The sequence below is a fragment of the Castor canadensis genome, chromosome 3 (assembly GCF_047511655.1).
Source record: "Castor canadensis chromosome 3, mCasCan1.hap1v2, whole genome shotgun sequence".
NCBI classification, from domain to species: domain Eukaryota; kingdom Metazoa; phylum Chordata; class Mammalia; order Rodentia; family Castoridae; genus Castor; species Castor canadensis.
Genome location: NC_133388.1, coordinates 134,644,368 through 134,668,003, shown reverse-complemented (window position 1 = coordinate 134,668,003; position 23,636 = coordinate 134,644,368).

Genomic DNA, 23,636 nt, shown 5'->3' with positions numbered 1-23,636 from the left:
ATAAAGGAGGAGGAAAAACTTCCTCTTCCCACCTTGACCGGTCCTCAAATTAGGGCATCTCCTTCACCATCTCCGATCTTACCAGAGAGTTCCCCCCTTTACCCATCCCTCGCAGGGGCAGAGGAAGATCGGCCGCCTCCATAAGTGACTCCCCCTGGCCAAGCCAGTGCCCCGGAGGAGGAAATTTCCTCATCCTCCTCAGCAGGACTGGCAGCAGGAGGAGGAATGGGTCGAAGACTTCGCCCCCGAGGGATCCGGGAAAGGGAGGGGGAAGACGGGCCTTCCTCATCAACACATGGGGAGGAAACTGTCCCTACACTTCCAGTCCGGATGGTAGGCCAAGGGGGACCAGGAGGGGGGCAACAGTTTCAGTACTGGCCCTTCTCCTCCAGTGATCTATATAACTGGAGGACGCAGAACCCGCCCTTTTCTGAAGACCCCAAGTGTCTCATAGATCTCTTGGAGTCCATCATGCATACACACCGCCCCATTTGGGATGACTGTCATCAGCTGCTCAATACTCTTTTTACGACGGAGGAACGAGAGCGCATCCTCAACGAAGCGAGGAAGAACGTCTTGGGGGATAATGGGAGACCCACAACTCTCCAACCGGCCATAGACGAGGCTTTTCCCCTACGCCGCCCTGATTGGGATTTCGGGACCGCAGAAGGTAGGGAGCGTCTTCGGATCTACCGCCAGACTCTTATGGCCGGTCTCCGAGCGGCCGCTAGAAGGCCCACCAATTTTGCAAAAGTAAAAGCAGTCATTCAAGGGGAAAACGAAAGCCCAGCCGGTTTCTTAGAGCGCCTCTATGAGGCATACCGTCAGTACACCCCGATTGACCCTGAGGCGGACCTCCACCGGTCTGCTGTGGTACTCTCATTCATTAATCAGGCAGCCCCAGACATTAGGAGAAAACTCAATAAACAGGAAAACTTAGGGGAGATGACTATAAGGGAAATGCTACAGGTAGCAGAAAAGGTCTTTACCGCTAGGGAAACTCCAGAAGAAAGGGAGGAAAGACAGAGAAAGGAAGACAGGGAGGCCCAGGAGAAATTGAGAAAGGAGGACCGGGAGTTCCAGGCTAAGGAAAACCGAAAGCAACAGAGAGAAATGGCTCGTATTTTCCTAGTGGGTGTCCGGGACCAACCCAGGGGAGGGGGCCACACCAGGACCCCGGATAAGGAACACTGTTTTTACTGTAAGGAAATGGGGCATTGGAAGAGAGAATGTCCTAAGTTAAAGGGAAGAAGAGGGTTTGGAAGGAGACCGGGGGAAAACAGGGAAAGGGAACGAGCAGTAGAGCAGGCCAGAGTCTTCCTAGCCGGAGAAGAGGACTGAAGGAGACGGGGCTCGGACCCCCTCCCCGAGTCCTGGGTAACAATGCATGTGGAGGGGAAGCCGATGGGGTTCATGGTGGATACCGGCGCCCAATATTCGGTTTTAAACAAGGCACATGGACCTTTGAACAAGGCACGAACAAGTGTTGTTCAGGGGGCCACCGGTACGCAGTTATGTACATGGACTACCAAAAGAAAGGTGAACTTAGGAAAACACCAGGTCACACACTCCTTCTTGGTCGTCCCTGAGAGCCCCGCTCCCCTGCTCGGACGGGACCTACTCACCAAAATAGGGGCCCATATCCATTTTGAACCAGATGGAATAATTGTGACTGATCGAGAAGGGAGCCCGATTCATGTCTTGTCCCTATCATTGGCTGACAAGCATCGTCTGTTTGAGAGTCAACAGGAACCAGGAGGGGACATGACTCATTGGGTAAAAAGATTTCCCACGGCCTGGGCGGAGACTGCGGGAACCGGCCTCGCCAAACACCTCCCGCCCGTAGTTATACAATTGAAGGCTTCTGCTCTCCCCATTCGGGTGAAACAGTATCCTATGCCTGAGGAGGCCCGAAGAGGCATAGCCCCTCATATCCACAGACTAATAAAGGAAGGAGTACTGCGGCCTTGTCAGTCTGCCTGGAATACTCCTCTGCTCCCCGTCCGAAAGCCGGGGAGCGGGGACTATAGGCCTGTGCAAGACCTACGAAAGGTAAACGAGCGGACGGAGGACATTCATCCCACCGTTCCAAATCCCTATACCTTGCTCAGCCACCTACCCCCCTCCCGAGTATGGTATACAACCCTTGACTTGAAAGATGCTTTCTTCAGCATTCCATTGTCAGAAATTAGTCAGCCGCTATTTGCTTTCGAATGGCAAGAAGATGGGGGGCAACCCGGACAGCTCACTTGGACCAGACTGCCGCAAGGATTTAAAAACTCTCCCACCCTGTTTAACGAGGCCTTGAGCCAGGACCTGGAATCTTTTCGTCGGAGTCACCCACAAGTCACTCTATTACAGTATGTTGATGACTTACTATTAGCGGCAGAAACCCGAGAGGAGTGCATCAAGGCTACTGAACACCTGCTAACGGAATTAGTTACACAGGTACGGGCTGACCTAAAGGATACCCCCCTGTCCGACTGCAAATTAAACTGGTACACGGATGGAAGCAGTTTTTTTCAAGATGGAGCCCGAAGGGCAGGGGCAGCTGTAGTTGACCAAGAAGGAAATACGGTATGGAGCAGCGCCCTCCCACCCGGAACATCAGCCCAAAAAGCGGAATTAATTGCCTTGGCAGAGGCCCTGGAGTGGGCAAAAGGAAAGCGAGTCAATATCTACACCGATAGCCGCTATGCTTTCGGTACCATCCATGTCCACGGGGCCATCTATCGCGAAAGAGGATTCCGCACAGCAGAAGGAAAACATCTAAAGAACCTAGCTGAAGTCCAGCGTCTATTAATGGCAGTGGAAAAACCGAAGGCAGTGGCAGTGATGTATGTCCCAGGCCACCAGTCTGCCAAGACGCCGGAAGCTGTCGGTAACAACAGAGCAGATCAAGAAGCAAAGAGAGTAGCAATGGTGAGTCCTCCCATGGAGACAGGGCAACCTTCCACGGTTGCGGCGATAGACGTGCCGGTCCCAGAGCTCCCTCCGCTACCCCCCCAACCAGAATACTCCACAGAGGATTTCACTTGGATGAGAGCCCACTCCCCCTTTAGAGACGGGAAGACGGATGGAAAAGCGACTTGGAAGGCAAGTTAATTCTGCCTGAAAAACTCGGACGATTCCTGTTGACTAACTTACATAAGTCCACCCATTTGGGGCGGAGAAAATTACTAGACTTGTTGACATCTGCGCAGCTCCGATTTCCGAACCAGACCATAGCAGTCCGCCAAATTGTGGAAGATTGTGCCAGCTGCACAATCATGAAACCAGGACGAAGGGAGGGGCACCATACAGGTACTCGGGAACGGGGGAGGGCTCCGGGAAGAAGTTGGGAAGTGGATTTTACTGAGGTAAAACCGGGAAAGTTTGGGTACAAATATTTGCTGGTATTCATAGATACCTTTTCAGGCTGGGTGGAGGCTTTTCCTACAAAGAAGGAGACGAGTCAGGTAGTGGCAAAGGCTTTGCTAGAGGAAATCATACCCAGATATGGGGTGCCCGAGGCAATTGGGTCAGATAACGGTCCGGCTTTTGTTAGTAAGGTCCTGCAGGGACTAGCCCAGACTATGGGGGCCAATTGGAAGCTACATTGTGAATATAACCCCCAGAGCTCAGGGCAAGTAGAAAGGATGAATAGGACACTAAAGGAGACTTTAGCCAAATTGGCCCTGGAGACTGGCGGTGATTGGGTGACGCTCCTTCCCTTGGCCATCTTCCGAGTCCGGAACTCCCCCTATGTCCATGGGCTAACTCCCTTTGAGATCCTGTATGGGGCTCCACCCCCCATCATTCAGAGGACCTTAAGCCCAGAACTAGGTGATCTGGCCCCAAATTACCTGACCATGTTGCAGGCTTTAGCTAAAGTGCAACAACGGATTTGGCCCTTAATTCAAGCATACCACGCTGTTAAGAGGGACCCGGCTCCGGAACATGGCATAGTCCCGGGTGACATGGTATGGGTTAAAAGGCATCAGTCCAAAACCCTAGAGCCTAGATGGAAAGGACCTTATGTTGTACTGTTTACTACCCCTACCGCCCTCAAGGTTGATGGCATCGGACCTTGGATCCACCACTCCCACGTGCGTCGAGCCAATCATCAAAAACAAGAAGGGGTCAAGGAGTGGACTGTACGGCGGCACCCAGACAACCCATTAAAGCTAAAGCTTTTGTGGCCCCGGGAACATGCAGAGCCTTCAGGAGCAGCCACGGATGGGGTGGCTGATCGCTCTGATCTTGCTCAATGCCCAGAGTGGGAGCCTCACAGAAACCAACCCTCACCAGCCCTATAAGCAAACCTGGATACTCACCGATGGGGAGACTCATACCACCCTCAACGAGACTACTCGCACTGCCCCCATAGGAACTTGGTGGCCGGAGCTTCAGTTCTGCTTCAGAGACATCAATCCTGCCTACAAGTCTACTGCCCCGGAGTCAGCCTGACGTTATGGGTTTTATGCCTGCCCCGGCCACAAAAAGAACCAGGAATGTGGGGGGATACAATACTCCTTCTGTAGGTCATGGGCATGTGTCACATCCAATGATAGTGAATGGAAATGGGGGATGTCAAAATCAGACCTAGTCAAATTTGCCTTTGTAAATGGGATATTAAGGGGGCACAGAATTCCAATACCCACCCATAAATGCCAGCCCACGGATCTAGATAGAATCAAGGTCACTTTCACTGAAACTGGCAAGAAGGACACCCCTGGGTGGATACAAGGTAAGGTATGGGGACTTGTATTTTATAAATATGGTGGACATGCTGGCTCGACCATAGTGGTCAGATTAAAAATTGAGCCCATAGGGCCACCGTCCACAGCAGTAGGCCCTAATAAGGTACTTAGGCCGCCCAATGTAAAGCCATCTCCCCAACCTTCCACAACTCACCACCTTCCCTCAACCGTAGCTCGGGCTAATGTTACAACTCCAAGACCATCAGAAACCAGCCCTCCCCTGGTGAGGCCCAGTCTCATGACCGCATCTAAAGACCCCCTCTGGGAGCTAGTGGGTGCTGCCTTCCTGACGTTAAACCACACCAACCCTAACATGACTAACTCCTGTTGGTTATGTTATGATGTGAGGCCCCCATTCTATGAGGCAATAGGGCTAAACACCACTCACGATACCTCATCTGAGGAAAACCCTACTCAATGTTCCTGGGGAGACCGTAAGAGAGGTCTGACCATACAGCAGGTAAGCGGCCAAGGAACCTGCTTAGGAAAAGTGCCAAAGAACAGACGGGACTTATGTACTGTTATTAACACCAGTTCTACCTGGGGAAATGCTATTAAATGGGTAATTCCAAAGGACAATGGGTGGTGGCTATGCTCGCGGTCCGGACTCACCCCATGCCTATCAACTAAGGTGTTTAACAGCTCTAAAGAATTCTGTGTTATAGTGGTTGTGCTGCCCCGCATCCTCTATCATTCGGAGGAAAGTCTATATTCATACTGGAATATAGGAACAGGTGAGAGAAAGAAGAGAGAGCCTATTTCTACACTAACCATTGCTACCCTACTTAGCCTAGGGGTGGCTGGGGCAGGGACCGGCATAGCCTCCCTGGCTACTCAACATAAAGGGATGTCTTCGCTGCGCGCAGCCATAGACGAAGATATAGAGAGAATAGAAACCTCCATTAGCCACCTAGAAAAATCCCTCACTTCTTTGTCTGAGGTAGTACTTCAAAACCGACGAGGTCTGGACTTGTTGTTCCTCCAAAAAGGGGGACTATGCGTTGCTCTAGGGGAAGAATGTTGTTTTTACGCTGACCATACCGGAGTTGTTCGTGACTCCATGTCTAAACTCCGAAAGAGCCTGGAACAAAGAAAACGAGAAAAAGAGGCAGGGGAAAGCTGGTTCGAGTCTTGGTTTAACCAGTCCCCATGGTTGGCTACCCTTTTATCTGCACTGGCAGGGCCAATAATAATCATCCTACTGCTTGTTACCATAGGACCCTGGATTCTAAACCGACTTATGACTTTTGTCAAAAGTCGAATTAATACTATCCAACTTCTGGTCCTCCGCCAACAATATCAGGCTCTTCATCCTCTTGAGGATGATTCCTCAATTTAGGCCATAAGAAAGGGGGGAATGAAAGGAATATGAGGTTTCAGCGGGCCCCAACCCCCTTGTTGGAGAAACCAGTACCAAACACCCCGTGTAGATAAGATATAGAATGTGAGGAATGCAAGATGTGAGGTACGAGCAAGATGTGAGGTACGAACAAGATGTGCGGTACGTGCAAGATGTGAAGTACGTGCAGGATGTGCTCTGCCTGCTTATCTAATGTTGATAACAAAAATATGCACGCCACTGCAGTCTATATAAGACTTCCCCCTAAGAGGCTCAGGGTCTTGCTTTCCTATCCGGTCCTGTGTGTCCGTGTGGGAGCTCGACCCTGGCTAGCCAGTCCAATAAACTCTGCTTTGTTGATTGCATTCACGCCTGGCTCTCTGTCTCTCGGGGGAATAGGATTCCGGGTCCTAACACTCCCAATAGTCTATTCACATTTTGAGTGCACTGATGGATTAAACCAGCCTTTAGATCAGAGCCCTCATAGTCTATTGACTCTGGAAACAGCCTCACACCCAAAGGTGCTTTACTAATCTCCTAGGCCTTTCTCATCCAATCAAGGTGACTATCAAGATTAAGCATCACCGATCCTATTTACATTCCTATTGAGCCAAGAAATGTCAGATTAGTTACTAGCAAAAAAAAAAAAAAAGAAGTCACTCTTTTTTAGGATGTCATGGTCAGGTCCTGAATCATTAGGCATCTTGTTTCATGTTTTGCTTGAATGTATTAGGCAAATAATTAACTCATCATAAAGAAGCTAATATTTGACTTCAGTTCAAACATATTATTTCAAAACTTTCAGATTAAAAAAAATTCACTTAAGAGACTGCCTTAAAATATTTTTGAAATGAAATGAGATATCTGCAAATGGACTGGATGGATATACCCTGGCCCCTTCTCTTTAAAAATTGTAAAATTCAGTAATCAGAAAGAAGGGATATTTAAGAACAAAACCTCTAAGACCAACATGAATAAGTTACTTAACATTAATTGAATATTGATGGAGGAAGAAGCTTCTAGAACACACTAATTAAATGTGGATTGTAATTAGTCAAAAGAAGGATAATTGCAACATATACTTTATTAGCTTTAGGGAGGTGAAAGGAGAGAAGACAGCATCACTTGCAATTGTAGATTGCAGTACTTAGATAATAATTCTTTCTTAGCCATGGAGAGACTAGTTAGCTGATACCAACAAGTAGCGCGCACACACACACACACACACACACACACAAATGCCAACAAGCAGCAAAATGACAAAGCGGTAGTTGGCATGAGAACTTAAAAGTATCAGGCAAAAAATCTGTGCCTTGGGCCCAAGCATGACACTGAAAGTAATTATACAGCAATCACTACAAGGGTTACTGATTTGTACCTTAATATTTGTATTTCTTTAATTCTTGGTCTGTATCCATGTAGAATTTCCAAGTTTCTAATGACAATAAATCATGAAATATTCAAGCTTTCTTAATGAGGAATTCTATTTTTATGCCAAAATGAAACCGACTGGCTGTTGTTTTTAGTCTGTCCTCACCATACTGAGAACATCTCGCCCTTTTGCCTATGTGCTGGAACCCAAGGCACTATAGATACACCTTCACTGCAGGTAGAATTTCTGGGAGTATTTAATCATCTTCCAATGAGCTGGTTTCCTGTGACAGTAAATTTGACAGATAAACTTATAAAAAAGAAATAAGTCCTTAGTCCCATTATGTAAACTACAGAAGGTAATATACTATCATTTTTTATGACTTGGGATGAAGTTATCACAATCAAAGGAATCTTTGAATTTTTTTTAAAGAAATGATAATGATTTATTTTTATCCATTGCAGACTTTCTAAGTAAGCATCCTGGATGATCAATACTATGTATTGTTAAAATAGCACCTCATCATGGCCTCAAAATAAATCTACAGTGAGCTTGAAACTATGGCCACCTATCTCTGAGAACATGATCAAGTGACATATCGAGGTTCCTAGATATACATATAACGTTAATGATTATTTTCATTAACATTAATGATTATTTTCAATGAAAGTTTTTGTTTTGTTTTATTCTAAGTTTCCTACAAAAAGTATATATGGCTTTTTAAAATAAGGAACAGTTAAAGGCCAGAGGAATTACTGTATTTTTAAATATTCTAAGAAAAGATCAGAAACAATATAGAGCAATTAGTTCTTTTTTATATGTTTTTTATTTTTATGTTTAAATGACACACAGTAATTATACATATTTACAGTATAGATGGTGACATTTCTATACACGTATACAATGTGCAATGATCAGATCAGGGTAATTGATATATCTGATACCTCAGATATATATCATTTCTTTGTTTTGGGAACACTCAAAATCTTCTCTAGTAGGTTATTTTAAATGCACAATTAGAAAGGCAGGGGGACATGGCTCAATTGGTAGAGCACCTTCCTAGCAAGCATAAGTTTAAACCTCAATATTGCCAAAATAATAGTACACAATTATCTACATTGTATCTGAATGTTAACCTGGTGAGCAAACTTGTCCTGACTGGGCCCTCTCTCTCTGGCCATGGCTTGTGGCACCTTGTCCTCTTTTGCCCCTTCTTTTGCTTCTTTGTCCTCTTATCTGTTTATTGACCCTGTTTTAGAGAATGTAATGTACTGGTTTATAGGACAATTGAGGTTGAGAAACACTGGTGCAGCTTGATTATCTGTAATCCAAAACACCAAAACCCTAAATGCTCCAAAATCTGAGTATTTTTGAGCACCAACATGAGGCCACTAGTCAAAATTCCACACTTGATCTCATGTGATGGATGATAGTCAAAATATGTGTACACACACAAAAAATATTCTGTAAAATTACCTGTGTAATAAGGTGTATACGTAGGCCATATGTATAAGGTTTATATAAAATACAAATGAATTTTGTGTATAGACTTGGATCCCATCTCTAAAAAATCACATTACGTATATGCAGATATTCCAAAATTTAAAAAGCGCAAAATCCAAAACCCTTCTAATCCCAAGTTTTTTGGATAAGAAATACTCAACTTGTAACAGCAAATGGCTAAAACATTAAAGGATGCTTTAAGGAGTAAATACCTTATTTATTTTCATACAGAGAAGATAAGAAAAAACTCAATGTAATCTAAGCAATACTTAGTTGGCAGAAAACAAGATTTATCCAAATTCATTATGTCATATTGGCTACATTAACACATGAACAACTTAAAGTTTTACTCATTTTTTTGTTGCTTATATCACATAGGCTTAGTCAGAGACAAACTTTAAAATTTGGCTTAAACTTTGAATGACATTTTCTTATGTAAAACTTAATATTCATACACTTGTAAGTAAAGACAATTCAATAACATGTAAGATTTTTAAAAAAGGAAATGCCTCATGTCTCCAGATTGTAAAGCATAAAAGTCCATTTTTTCTTGATTAAAAATAAAACTATAGTTTTAATCAGTTTTATTAGTAAACAATTTTCTAGGAGTCTGATCTGAATATTCTCTCTAATAGATACAAACTCCAAATGATATCTATAAAAATCCAAGTAATATGCTTTATGAGTAAAAGATTGACATAAGATTTCTATAAAACTAAAGGAATTTTATAAAAGTCATTGTTACTGGAATTTAGAGTGGTTTTAGGCTTTCCCTCCATTAATTCTCCAGTGCGTTGGATTTATCTTCTTGCATTTATGTAAAATGCAAGACAAATAGCTGACTGGTTATCAATTCATTATGAACACAGTTACATGTTTTTTCCAGTGAGGTTAAAACAAAATGATTTTGGAATTTCTAGAATTTTCAGAAATGGAAAGAAGCCTGAGCAAATCTGAATTTATTCAAGGAATAAAAAATGGGATTGGATGCCATTTTGAACTGTGTGTGCTTTGTGTCTGCCAGGCTCTCTTCCACTTGCCAACAGCAAAAGCTCCCAAAATGTCATCCAAACTTGACTAAAGACATGATACTCCAAACTCATTCTTTCAAATATTTGTAATAAACAGGGTAAAGTATTCAATATTGCTGTCAGAAAGGTGAAATAACTAAAACAAGGTGAAAGGTTGGCACAATTTCTCTCTTTAGGGAGGCAGTAGACGTTCTACCTGTCATTACCATAAGGTACAAAATAGGTGCACTCCTACATACACACACAAATTAATGGTTGTTTTATCATTTTCTTCTTAACCATCTCATTAAATGAACAATTGCCCCCACAATTTAGTACTCCTCTAGTTTGAATCCTGGAAATACAGATATGACAACCCTACTCGTGTTGCACACCATTTGACAAGAAACTATGCAGGTGTCATGGAAGTAGTATGACCTGAAGTGCACAAGATGACAATGGATGATCACTGGATGACACCAAACTCCACCAGCTGCCCAACACAGTGCAACTGAAGGCTACAGCCATGTCAGAGACAGGACAAAGTCTCTCCAAAAGCTCCTGATAGGATGTGAAGGCAAAGGCCTGAACCTGAGGAACATACGGAATTTCTTAGTCATTGATGTAGATGGGTGGCAGATGAGGCTGCTGAGCCTGGAAGGATAAGTAGAGCTTTTCAGCTGGACAAGAAGCCAGAGGATGATGGAGAACAAGGCAGAGAAAGTGGAATACCAGTTCCCTCATCAAAGAGTAAAGCTTGCCTTGGTCTTGTCAAGGCTATTTTTGTAGAGCACAGCTTTGAGACTTAGCATCCCTTCAGAGTAAAAAGCAAATTTTTTTCACACCCCACATAGTAAAGGTAACATCTCCCACAGAACAAAGTTTGAGCAGGTTTCCCTGCAATTCACTGTAGGGGCCAGGGATCCCTAAGATCAGTATCCATAGCAGCGCAAACCCTCTGTAAGTACTTCACCCACCTAAGCTACTCCATGATATCTCTGTGGCACATGGGAGGCTTGGGAAACCAATGCAATCATGAAGCTCATGATGCTTGTTCTGCCATGAAAAGTAAGAGAGGTTGTCTCTGGCCCAGGAAACTTGTATTGGAAGCATTGTGAAATAGTGACAGGCAAATTTGTTAGGTGACAATTAGAATAAAATCTCAGACTGTTCACGATTCTTGACAAGTAGGTGCTGGTACCATCGAGCAATACAAGAATCAAAGGAGAATGAAAATGGGGGGGGGAAGGGATAAGTTTGACTTTGTTCTGGTTGAACTGGAAGTGGTTAATGAAGGGATAGAGTTGTCAACATAGGTCAAAATTTCAGGAGAAAGATCTGAATTAGAGATACATATTTCAAAGTTACTAGAATCCACAAGGGAATTACTACATTGAAGATGAAGAAAATCCTGGATTTATGCCAATTATTTATACCAATATTTAAGTGGTAGGTGTGGGAACACAGAAGGAGAGGTCTCTGAAGAAGACTAGGGAAACCAATAGAAAAGAATGAGGATACTATCAGAAGCCAAGCAAGAAGGACATTCCAAGGAAGAAGTATCAGCAGAAGAATTCAGAGAAGCCCAAAAATTAAAATGCCTAAAATCTCACTGAATTTGGCACCTAAAAATTGCTGTTGTCCTTATAAATTGTTTAGACCTCAAATTTTTTCCTACTGGTCCCTTCATTTTGTATCCCAGGTTCTAGGGTCCCAGGTTTCCATCTGAGCCGAGTTCAGCCACTGGGAAGCATGGGTGAAGGGAGCAGAGAGGCTGTTTCTGTTCCTCTTTGCCTTGGGTAGCATGTCTAAAGTTATTGAGCTGAATTCTTTCTGTGACTTCAGCTCCCACTCAGTAAGCCACCTAATCTAAGGTGCTGGTCTATATATGTCATCGAAGCTCACCATCTCTACTCTGCCCCTCCACTTTAGCCATCAGTGGCTTCAGCTATCACTGTGAAAACTCTCACTACCCTCTGCCTTCCCAGCTCCTTCTCTTCCTATTCAATTCCCTGTGCTTTTTTTTTTATACATAATTAGTTTCTTTTTGTCTGAATGGATCTTAATTAGTACAAGTGGTTTTATTTTATTTTATTTTTTATTTTTTTTTTTTTTAGGTTTTTTTCCCCTTTTTCTTTTCTTTTTTTTTTTTTTTCATTTTTCTTTTATTATTCATATGTGCATACAAGGCTTGGTTTATTTCTCCCCCCTGCCCCCACCCCCTCCCTTACCACCCACTCCACCCCCTCCCGCTCCCCCCCTCAATACCCAGCAGAGACTATTTTGCCCTTATCTCTAATTAGTACAAGTGGTTTTAAAAAAGGTAAATATTGGAGAAAGAATGAGAAAAAATGTTGGATATCAGCACTGTCAACTATTCTTCTAGCAATTTAGGTGAAGAAAAGAGACTTGACAGTAGCTAGCAAAGTCTTTTTACTTGGGGGTTAAATTAGGTAAAATATAAACTTGCATCTAGGCTAAGGAGAAGGTGTCTGAAGAGAGTGAGATAATAAAGGTGGAGCAGTTGAAGTTTGATTAAAATTACAAGGTCCTAAAGGACCCAGAAAGAGGTGGTTTTTGAAGAATCCAGGTAACAGGCTTGACTTTGAAAACAATAAAGTGTTAATACTCTGAAACTGCCAAAGAAACAAGTATTGATGAGACTATAAATCATCTTTTAAGTAAGGTAGATAAAATTTTCTCTTGGCCCCAAAATTTGTCTAAGATGTTTGAAGCTCTACTGAGATTGGAGGAAAACAGCAGCCTGGAGGAGAGTGGTAATAGTTTGGAATTGCTCAGCGTGGAATGGCAATGGCAGCTCATCAAGGATCTCTAAAAGAATTGATGGATGGTACAGAAAGCCAAATTGAGGGAAGAGAACAAGAAATTTTAGCAGTGTTAACCTACATAATTTTATAGTTTGGTTTTTTTTCCCCTTCCTCTTCATGTATCAGTTGCCTCTCAAAGCAAAAGGCAAGACCAGGGTTGGAATCTGGTCAGGTAAGTATATAGAAGGACAGGACTACAGGAAATCAAAGGTCTGAGAGTGGATTGGATGGTCCTCTGGGGAACATGAGCACAGAGCTGGTAGAAAGAATGTTTAGGGTCATGGAGCTTGTAAGGAATGGCCCCTATCCTGGCTCTGGAACCTTGGGCAAGTGATTTAACATTTCCAAGCCTCAGTTCCTGCAACCAAAAAATGAAGACAGCAACAGTCACTACCTCAAGTGGTTAGGAGGCTGAATGAGAAAATGCTTATGAGGTTTGTATAAGATGCTGCCACATATACAGAACTCAGTGAGGGGTAGCGGAGTTGGACATTTCCAAGAATCAGGTCTGCTACAGTTTGTATCTGGAATAGCACCTAAAGGTCACATATTGAAGCCCATGGTGCCATTGGTGGTGGTGGAACCTTTATGAGGTAGGGCCTAATGGAAGGAAGTTAAGTGTGTCCTTGGCTCCTGACCTCTTTCGTTCTTTCTTTTTTTTCTTCGTTTCTCTCTCTCTTTTTTCTTCTCTCTCCCCCCACCACATGGACTGAAACCCAACTGTGAGCTAAAACAAACCTTTCCTCCTTACAAGTTCTTTATATGAGGTACTTCATCACAGTGATGGAAAGCTAACCCAAGCTCCCTATTTGATTTTAAGACATATAGATCTCTTCTTGAAGATGGGTCTCAATCAGAAAATAATTCTAAAACTTCCTGAGGATAAACTATGTGGGTTCCCAAAACAAACCCATTTTCAGCCCCTCTCTAGCTGGAAACCACAGAGAAAGATTCTAGCCAGACCCTGGTTTTCTCTCCTCTGGATGGAATAAAGCTGTTGGAGAGCCCTGTAATACACCTAGAATTATAAGAAATACAAGCCTCTGGAGAGCCACAGTCCAGGAAAGTCACCTGGGGTACAAATTTGGGCCCTCTATGGAAAGAGATCCTTGCAGGAAGAGCCAGTGGAGGCATGGGGAAAAGCCAACACAGGGATGATACCCAACATGATAGCTCTCAGTCAGCAGTGCTATGGCTCTGACACCTCTCCCCTACTCCAGCTTAAAATGTCACAAAATGACCATTTGGTCTGCTGATTGCCTGGTCTCTTAGTTCTTTGCTTCTTCTTTCCTACTGACTCTTTTTTTAGTTTTCTCATTACTCTGACAGATAGAAAAAGATTTCCTATATAGTCATGATACTCAAATGGAAACCCACATCAGCCTTTTTTTTATTTTTTGGTCTTTTTTTTTTTGTCCTGTAACAAATTGTTAAAGGATAAAATTACTGCATACAATGGGCTTTTTGGAAATAAACTATAGTCTTACCTCACTCATAAATAATCACTCTTTTTCTTATTTCTATAGATACATAGTACCATAAATTTACCTTTTTCACTTGCTTTCAATTAAAAAGAAATAACAATATTCTCAAATATTTGACACTGTATGGAGTTAAGAAGTATGAATGGCTGTATCTTTATTCCTTTAAAGAATCTCAGTGATGTGAAAATGACACATGCCATTAGTAATTCCCAGGAATCAGAGAGAAAATATACAAAAGGCTTAATGAACAGATGAAGAAAGGGAACTGGTAATTGACTTTTCTGGCTAGAAACTCTGACAATCAACAGAAGGGCTACTGGCCAAATCTCCTTTACAGGCTGGAAATACTAAAAGCTTCACCCAGAGTCAACAAATGCCATGTTCTGAGGAGAGACGTCTTAGGGGACAGATCTGTTACCCATCAGTGGGCATGTTTCATCTTACCGCTCGTTGTGGGCAAGTTAAAGGAGGCTTTGTGTACCTGCTTTCGGAGAGAAGCTAGATCTCCAAGGCACAGGAAGGCCCGGGTCTGCCCTGGGGCCCTGGGACAGATAACATATACACAGACAGTGAGTGTATAAAGAGCCGCACACAGCCCTGGTCTTCAAACACAGTCCTTCAGGCAATTTCCCTGCATTTAGACTCACTGTGGTGAGTCAACCACAGGTCAGAAAGATGTGATGAGAAGCTTTTTTTTTTTCACTTCGGTATTTCACAGAGATGATTTTCCTATTCAGCAAAGTCAGAGTGACTTGATGTCCTTTCCAAACACCATGGGTCTTGCTATAAAGAGACCACTGTGCAGAAAGGTAATTTAAAAGTTAGCGTGACAGCTAGGTCCCATCACAGCATGCCCAGTTTACACAATGCATTTTAATGTCCCACCCCCAAAATGGAACATCTGTTCAAGGCTTTTATTAGTGTGTGCTATCAAAGGCCACCAGGCCCTCTGGGAGTGTTGATAGGGACAGAGAAGACAGGACAGTGGGAGCTGTTCTGCAGCCATGGCAGCCTCTACCAGCCCACTCTGGGGTGAGTACATGTTGTCCTTATCACCAACCTGCAAGAACAGGCTGCTAAAGCTGAGCTGAACTGAGCAGAGATGGCAGACTAAATGGCTCAGGGCTTGCAGAAGCTCAGTTGTACGGTGACCATTCTGGTCTGTGCAAATCAAGGGTCGTAAAGACCCCAACCAGAGGAACCTCCTAGAGCCTTTGCTTACAAACGTCAGCATGGGGTAGAAACAGTCCTTCCTGAATTCCTGCAAGTTTAAGGAAAACTTTTTTAACACCTGGTCCTAAAAACCATTCAAACTAACCCATGTGTCAGTTAAGAACCAATCCTGTAGCATCAAAACAATGTTTCTCAGGCCTGCGTCCTTACGCATTCTTTACACCGAAGACTAAGTAAAACCTCCCAAAGCAGAAAACTGACCCCCAGGCCAACACAAAAGCAGAATAACCTGGAATGTTCCTCTATTGTATTTTAACAGGCTGTGCTGTTTACTAACACTGCACTGAATTCTGCTGTCTCTTCTGCCTTTTCATCCAAGGGAACCAGCTCATTTGGAGGTGGGGGGTGGGGAGAGAAGCACAGACAGGAAAAAGGTTTCCACAGCAATGCATACCATGAGGTCAGCCTGGATGAATTTAATTTGCTGTGGCAGTGGGACAATACTGAAAGGGTGTACTCAGTCTCAGGCCTTTTTTATTGTTTCTGACTGAGTAATTGGAGGAGAGTTTCTTCATAATGGTGCCTTTTTCACACAGCAGGCACTTTTGAATCCCACCTGTAAATCAGGGAAATCTATAGGGATTTGTTTGTTTTCCCCTCCCCTTTTTCTTCTTCTTTTAAAAATCTCTACCTGTTTTTCATTTATTGGTGAAAAATAAAATAGTCCTCCTAATAACATATGTGAAGGAAGATTGGGCTGTTTTTGTCCTAAGAGTGGCGTGTTAATTCTGATCAACAATTTGCTTACTGAAACTCAATCTCTAAGATATTTACCCTGCATTCCACTTTAAAAAAGAAAAATCTCCATCTGAATTCTTGGTCTAGAAGATGCAAAACTGGTGTTCTATTAAAGTTAAGCATTTGCTTCATGCTCCAGGCCTAGATAGATGCCACATACAGAGACAAGTTAAGCCCTGCATGCTGTTTAATTTCCTTAAATAACTTAAAATTACCTCTCTAACTAAATATAAAATATTTCATTGTTGTAAACTTATATTATAAAATACCCTGCTAGAACAGTCTGCATTGGAATGAATTCCATATTTCTCAATGTTAAATTGAAGTCATTGAGTGTTTGATTTAATCACAGAATCAAGCAAATTAAAACTGTGTGTACAACATACATACACATATACATATACACACAAATGTACTTACCATTATTTAATAGTACTTATAATGAAGCAACTTTAATGTCTAACTGTGCTGGATTGATTAATAGGCTATGATAGTTCTATACAATAGAATACCATGTAGTCATTCAAAGTGGCAATGTAGAATAATGTTCAGTGACCTGGAAACATCTCAAACAAGAGAACATCAAAACTTGCAAAGGAGTATCTGTAATATCCCATTTTCATACATGAATAGGGTAAAAAGGCTGCAAGAATGTATTAAAATCATAACTATGAGCAGTCGGTAATTAGATTAAGTGATTTTTTGTTTTTGCTCATCAGTCCCCAAGATCCCTCAAAAATTTTTTGTAAGAAATATGCTGAATAAAAAAAAAAATGCTACTTTTCAATAGTAATTACTTCTTAAACTGAGTTCAGCAGAATTCTCACACTAGCAATGGGCCACTCCATATATAGTATAAGCCAAAAACAATTGAATTGAACAAGTCTCAAAAGGCTAGAAGTTTACATCTGTGACAAACTGACATATGGGTAAGACATTGTGCTGAGTTGGCAGGAAACTGGCTGCATTACTTGTGAGACAATTTGATTACTGTGGACCTAACGCTCCTCTCACTTTTTCTCTTCTCAGATATCCTAAAGGCATCCCTTGGGTTACTTTAGGGAGTAGCATCCAGAAGGAGCTGCTCCTCTCACTTTTTCTCTTCTCAGATATCCTAAAGGCATCCCTTGGGTTACTTTAGGGAGTAGCATCCAGAAGGAGCTAGTGGAGAGTGTCACGAATGGATTGTTGCTTTTAAAGTTACAGAGGTGATGTTTGTCAACATTCATGATGACTATGTTGATAAATTTTTATGTGTTTAAAGCATGTTGTAAATTTCTTTGTCAAAAAGCAATTTAGTCTTCATAAAACAAGCAATCAATACTTTTAGAGCAAATAAATTACTTCTTAAAATGTTTACTCTACAAAAAAATTATTTACCAAACATGTTTAGAAAGAAGGGGAGGGAGGAAGGAAGAAAGTAAAAAACAAAAAAGGCTTAAAAGAACACAGTACATGGAAAATAAAATTTAAAAATATAAGATATCCAGGTATAAGATTAGGATATCATAAAAATACACTTGTTTAAAATGAACCATAAAACTATATTTTAGCTTCTCAAATGCCAGGATTAAACACAATCAATGTTGTAATTCATAACATCTCTCAGATAAAAAGTTAGAAGCAGAGCAGAAACAGAAGCCAGAGGGCAAGTTCTCAACCAGATCCTTAATAAGGACAGTGGAGTGCAGAGGAAGACATAGCTCGCACAGTACATGCATGCTTTATGGAGCTGCTTCTTCCAGGGGTCCACAATGTCAGTTGACAGTAACACCTCCATTCACACTTTATAGAAGGAATTCAGTTGCAGAATGGGAAAGAGAATGCAATGGTCGGCTTGCAGCTCACTGACTGATTTAATCTTTGTATAATTTTTTTCATATACAGATGGCTCCCAATTTATAATGGTAAACTAGGATGTTTGGTAGGTTAGGTGGATTACATGTGTTTTTGACTTTACAATATTTTCAATTTACAATGAGATTATCAAGATGTAACTCTATCATCAAGAAGCAACTGTCTAAGAATCTTTGAACTACATGTCTTCTTCAATGCTCCATTATTACTTCTGTTAACTACACTTTGAAAAGTGTAGTGTTGCAGTCAACTTGATATGATATTCCCTAACACTAAACAGAGGCTGCTGTTTTATATTTACAGTTAAAAACACACCATTTTGAAAGTTAGTATACTAACTTTCAAATTGATATCCTCTTTATTTTTACCATTAGTCATTTAGTGAGTTAAAAGCAATTCAGCAAACATATATTGAACACTTATTATTACTTATTATTTCCCAGAGGCTTGTTTATGTTTTAGGGAAACAGTGGTGACTGAGGCAGACTTGGCCATGGTGGTGTCCTCATGAAACTAACGACATAATCAAGACCTGAGTTTCTCAGCAGCAGCACTGAGACATTCGGGGCTGGTGTTTCTCTGTTGTGAGGAATGTCCTATGAGTTACAGGGAGTTTGCAGCAGCCCAGCCTTTTTGCCTTTCATGTGCCAGGAGCAACTCCATCAGTTATGACAAGCAAAACATCTCCAGACATCACCAAACATTCCCTGAAGGACCACTGATATAGATAGAATTTAGCATAAATGAGATCACTTCTGAGAGAGACTCTATAGGGTGTTGAAAGAGTATACAGGAGAGGGACTACCTAAGTGTGGTAGTACATCCAGGACCCTACCTGTTATCTAAAAGTACATAAAAACCAAATATATCAAGCATTAGCCAAAGCATACCTTTCAGAGCAATGGAACTTTCTATTGCCCATCATAAAATAAAATAATCACAAAATATATCTCTAGACCTAATTGAGGTCAGTTTTTGTAGAGAGTTGCCAGTTAAGTGTTCCAACTAATGGATGCATGTGTTATTAAGCATTCATTAAGAAAGGTATGCTTTTACCTTGAAAAATAGCATTTGCTATTTCACATTTTAGCCAGGCTCCTGAACCTTTTAGGTCTCTCTGTGACTTGCAAGTCCATTTTAACAAACATCCTGCAAAGTCATTTCAGCAAGGACCATTCCTCCCTGAATATCTTCTGGCCTTCACTATCTGATGGGGTTCCTCATCCCCCAGGTGATCCTGATCCCCCTGACCTGTCTTCAGCAAGAATCCTGTTAGGTCAGGTTATCCAGAATATGCCTTGCCCCTGATAATTTCTCTGAGTAATTTTCTATCCACTAACTCTCACCCTGCTCCTCCTTGGCTATAAATTCCCACTTGCCCATGTTCCCGCCACTAAAAACAAATCCCATAGCAGTAGTCCTTAGAGTTTTTGGGATGGTCTGTGATTAAGTCTTTCTTACCATGCTTAAACAAGTATCACTGAACAATTTTTCTTTTAACACGTGAAACAGACTCTTTGCAAAATAATTATACAGTTAAAATTACATCCATCAACTATCATTGGTGTCATTAAGAAAGTCACTTAATTGTTGTTTCTACTGGCATAAAATCAAGAACTTGGACTGCATGATTTCCTGAAGATCCTAGTAAATTTTTACATTCTCTGAATTTAGATCTAAATTTCAAAATTGTACATAATTTATATTCTTATTTCTAAAAGCAGAATTTGTCATTATGGCAAAACAGGATAATTTTGTGAAATTTATTTTGAAGGACTGCAGTGTTTAAATTTTTTTTTTGGAAGAAGAAAAACAGAATTTAATACATTTCTTTCTCTCTCATGTCCCTTGCTTACTTGTCCAATAAGTATCCTAACCAAAGCAGAGGCAGATGGCACTGAACTCTTAAGTTTCGGTATGACAAAATGTATTATTTTCATTATCAGTATGCTTTCTTTACATCGAAACCCAAAAAGGTTAATTAATTTTCCCCATTTCACAGATTTAATAATTAGCCAAGCCAAGAGCCAAATCCATATCTGCTTCAAATTGGGTTGTTGGTAGAGGTAAGACAACAAAATTTCTAGACTATGATATGCTTTCAGAAAAGGAAGATTTAGAGGGAGCATGCTGGGAAACTGAGAAGCAATAAAAAACAGCTTTGGACAAATCCCAAAAGGAGGGGAAGCAAACAGCTCTTTATCTTAAGCTATACATATAGCCCTCCCAAAACACCACCTTCTGGTTGATCAAAAAGGGAAATAACAAAGAGCATTCATGGGTCACCTATGTAATGCCGTACACTTTACACGTTAGTTCCTCTAATCCTCACAACCACCAGTCCAGCAGGTCTTCCCAAACCATAATGTGCATGTCTATCCTTTGGGGATGTTGTTAAAAGGTGGATTTGAATTCAGCAGGGAGAGGAAGAGCCTAAGAGTTTGTTCTTCTAACAAACTCCAGGCCTGCTGCTTGTGGTAGTGATATTGCTATTGGATCACAGACTACACATTGATAAGTAGGACTGTAGAATGCACTTACACAGAGTATAATGATCACTTAAGTGGTGAGCCCAAATGCAGGTTCATGGACCTCATCCCCAGAGGTGTTAATGCCAGTGGTCTACAGTAGCATCTACTGTTCTTCTGATGACAAGAGCTCCAGGTCATTCTGATCCAAAGGTTTCATGGACTGTGCCATCTTTCAGACATGGATTAAAATCCTGACTTTATTACTTTCCAACCATAGGAAAGGACCTTGACCAAATTTTTAATCTCAGTTTCCCCCACTCAAGAATGAGGATTACAGAAAATTCCTCACTGTATTACATTTAGGATTAAATTAAATTATCTATGGAAAATGTCTAACATAAGTATTCAGTGAAAGATAGTGACTACAATGGTGTTGATGTGATTAAGATGGTGCTCATTTAAAGGATGAAGAGCTCAGACACAGAGGGTTCACTCATTTATTCGGACCTGCTTACCAAGCAAGATGTGAAACTACATCAAACATCAAGCCATGTGCATTTCATTGCACCAGATTGCACACACCAAGTTGTAAACAGTCCAGCTGCCTTTGTGGAAAATACCCAAATCACTCCTTCCTCCGTCCCCTCTGTCCCAAGGTTGCTAGTATGCCAACCTCTTCCCCATTGGACTTGGATTTCAGCTTTTTCCCCAGTACCTTTACCCCCAATCTTTTGGATCTAATTCCCAGAACTTGATCTTCAGTACTTTCCAAGTACCCTCTTGTTCTTCTGGCCATGACCACCTAAGGCCATGTTTCCCTTCTAGCCGGCTTACCCAGTACAAAATCCAGAATGACCTCTGTCAGAAAGGAGATCTTGTACACAGAAAGGAGCAAAACAAATGATATCTAATTTTAAAGATGGTCACAAGTATTTTTTGAACAGGACCTGCTTTTTACCATTAGTATGGTACACAGGACCTGCCTTTTGCCATTCTTCAATCCTACTGTGAAATTCTATTTTTAAAGAATGACTCTTGAGAGAATGTCAGTTGCAGCTGTAAAATATCCAAGAGAGAAGACTCGAAATGGAATTATTTACCCATTGTACTCTAATGCAAGTGGGGGAATACAAAATATATTATGGAGGTAACACAATCCCATAAAATACATGACAAGAAAAGCCACAGATTTACATTACTACTGCTCTGGCTGAGAAGACATTTCTTAAGGGACTGAGACACTTTAAAATGTTGGAAAAACTCAAGATCCTAAATAAGCAAATTGTTTTAGCATTTCTGTTCCAAGCAATAACATTCAATGACTGCATGGAGATTAGTTTCAATAGAGATTTTATGGGAAAACTATAACTGGAAATAAAAGGAATATTCGAGCCATAAACATGACGTATCTCTTGTTGCACATGTTGGTGATGACATTGAATGAGATCTCCAAGCAAAATAAGAGTTATGATGTGTGGTGTCAGCATAATAAAATAAGACTTTTCCCTCTTAAAGGTCAATCGTGAGCTTCATAAAGATGTACAGAATTTCACAGCCTGATGTTAAGGGGACACTAAGGACCAGATGGCAAAAAGAGTTTTTTTAAAAGGAAAATAAGCCTTATGCCCCTGCCTTAATTCATTGCAGCACAAATCAGTGTTCAAAAAAGCTATTGTAAATCTTTTCCCTCTTTTTAAAAAAGTTCATAAAACTGAATTTTCTTGAAGAATGTGTTTATCCTGAAAACACACATGGGAGCTGAGCCGCCATCTTAAATAGCTTACAGCTATCGTTCTGTTTCTTCTTCAGTAGGCAAAAATTTATAAGGCTTGTTCACATTATTTAAGGAGATTTTAGATTCCATTTTTATTTCCCTATTCTGGTACAAAAAGTATGATATAAGATTTAAAAATCATGTATCAGAAGTTAAACTGATATGAGACATCTCCTCAGCTAGAAGAGGTTCATGGTTAACCCTAGACTTGACAAGCGCACTGCCTGATTTGAATCCTGGATCAGTTACTTACAATCTTTGTTTTCTTTTCTGTAAAATGAGGATAATGATGATCTCCTCTAACAGACAGCTGTAATCAGTAAACAGTATAATGAATGTGAAGACTAGTTCATAGAATTTTTCTTTTTATATGTATATAAAACCACTTTATTTAGAAACTTCATAAACCATACAATTCACCCTTTTAATGTATACAATTCATTGTTTTCTAGTAGATTCATATATTCATAGTTATGTAGACATCACCAATCTATTTCAGAACAATATAGAGATTCAGCTTGACATGACTATAGCTATCTTGGTTGTAACCACCATTTTGTCCTCCAGCTGACCCTTGGCACATTTTCCAAATCCTAAAGATAAACAAGCCATTAAGATGGTCAACCGAATGTTTTCATGCTGGTTACTGATGCCCAGTCAGTATCTTAACTGATGTTTGACATGAAATAGTTTTTGAAAAGACCTGGATACATTCTAGTTGCTACAGCCCAACTTTGCCTAGGTTAGCATGTAAATCTCTTGGGGCTCAGGGATCCTTCTGTCTTGCTGCTTCCCAAGTCTTGGTTCTGCCTGTAAGTCCCTAATAAATTGCATTCTGCATGCAATCCTGGATTTTTCTTCCTCTTGCTTCAGTGTCTTGGCACCTTCTGCCTTTGGCAGGCAGTTTTCCTTCGACACTTTATCAAAAGGAAACCCAGTCTCCCTTAACAATCACTCCCATTTCCTCACAACTGCTCCTTCCCCACTTCCTATTGTCCTACCCCATCCTCCAGCTCTAGGGAATCTATGACTTCAGTCTCTACAGATTTGTCTATTCTGGACTTTTCATCTCAATGGAATTATAATTTGTGGCCTTCTTTGACTGGCTTGTTGAACACAGAATGTTTAACAGTTCATCCAGTATGTACACTACATCAGTATTTTCTTTCTTTATATTGAGGAATAATGTGTCATTGCATGGATAGACCACATTTTATTTATCCATCCATTCACTTTTGTTGTGAATAATACTGCTATGAACATTCACCATATTCTTACTAATACT